The sequence below is a fragment of the Pteropus alecto genome, unplaced genomic scaffold (assembly GCF_000325575.1).
Source record: "Pteropus alecto unplaced genomic scaffold, ASM32557v1 scaffold195, whole genome shotgun sequence".
Taxonomy (NCBI): Eukaryota; Metazoa; Chordata; class Mammalia; order Chiroptera; family Pteropodidae; genus Pteropus; species Pteropus alecto.
Window position 1 is genome coordinate 10,603,013 of NW_006438073.1, and position 1,649 is coordinate 10,604,661.

A 1,649-nucleotide genomic window follows, 5' to 3' on the forward strand; every position below is an offset into this window, starting at 1 on the left:
CGTGTTTCCTGCGCGGACCTGAGCCTTGCACTTCGGGGCCGGCTCCTCCCTGGACGCAGGGGCGGGGACAGGACGCCGCGGGCGCTCGGGACCGTGGTGCTGCTGGGTCGGCTCCGCTTCTCGGTTCTTCCAGCGGATAAACCGGCACGTTCATCTTCAAAATCAGGCCACGGCCTCGCGGATTCCACGCCCGCGCCCCCTTCCCCGCGGCCGCGCGATGACTTAGTCTTCACCTGGCCGCATTCGCGCCGCGGCCTGAGCGTAAAACAGCGGCGTGGACACCGAGAACTGCTGCCCAGGCCGGCGAGGGCTTCTCCACCTTCCTGAGCCCAGGGAGGACCCGCCAGGGAACCGCCGGCCCTGAAGTCACCGAAACCGCTTGCCGCCGTGCGCCGCTGCCACCAATTCTAGACACGGTTAGGCTTACTCGTGCCGCTTGGAGTCATGGTTTTGGAGACTTTTAAAAAGAAGTTTTAAGGAATTATAAGAAATACTTGCATGCTCCAGGGTCAAATCTGCCAAACAAGACACACCCGGACAGTCGGCTTCTGTTCCTGTCCGTCTGCCCCGTTTTCTTCCCTGGGGCCCCTCACCCCAAGGATGACAGCGTCTGCGACGGCGGCTGGAGCACGGGCGGGGTCCCCGTGGCTGACGAAAGCAGGTAGCCTCTTTGCGGTAGGACAGAACAGAGGGAGGGTGGCCCAAAAGCCACTTCTCTTGAGCTTGTCCTAAGAGTGAGACCCACACGCTCACACACTCACACTCACTCACACTCACTCACACTCACTCACACTCACACTCACTCACACTCGCACTCACTCACACTCACACATGCTCACACACACTGAAGGGGAGACACGGAATCACCAACAGGGACGCCGAGGGCCTCTGGGTGGCTACTAAGCTCCCTGTGCATTTATGTTCTCAGCTCTAAAACGTCAGCACCTGCTTTATGGGGACTTAGGGTGACTGTCCCAGCTGGGGCGTCAGGGGCGAGCGCCCCGTATTCAGGCTCCAGTAAACAGCGAGTTTTCACTTGAGCTCGAAACATCCCCAGCCCCACTGTGGGAGGAAAACCCGCAAACCAACCACGCCAGCTCTGTGGGGACAGATACCTAAGCTACATCAGGACGAGCAGGCGACAGCTCAAGGAGACAATACGAGGATCTCAGACAGATGGACATTTAGTGCCTGACGAAGGCACAAGTCAGGACGGCGTGTTTAACAAATGCTGCAGAGTGAGGACAATGTAAACACACAACAGTCATTTTAGAGGGATACGAGGGAGGCCGTCCGCACAGCCCGGGATTGGCGGGGAGAGCGTTATGGGGGGGGGGCGGTGTTAGGTGACAAAACACAGTAAAAAGCTGCCTTAGCGGAAGTCAACTCAGAAACACAGAAAGACGTTTTGCACAGTGTGAGAGAAAATGTCCATAATCTATGAAGAGATTTAACAAATCGATCAGCTGAAGACACCAACCCCATAGAAGAGCAAATGGACAGAGGAAGCGAGGGACCGAAGGCCAACGTCATGACCACGGGTGAGACTCAGAAAGTGCTGACAGTGGCCGTGAGCTCTCCGCCCACGCGCGCCCACTACGCCCCGAAGCCTGGCGGTCGCTGGCAGAGGGCGCGCGAGGGCCGGCCGC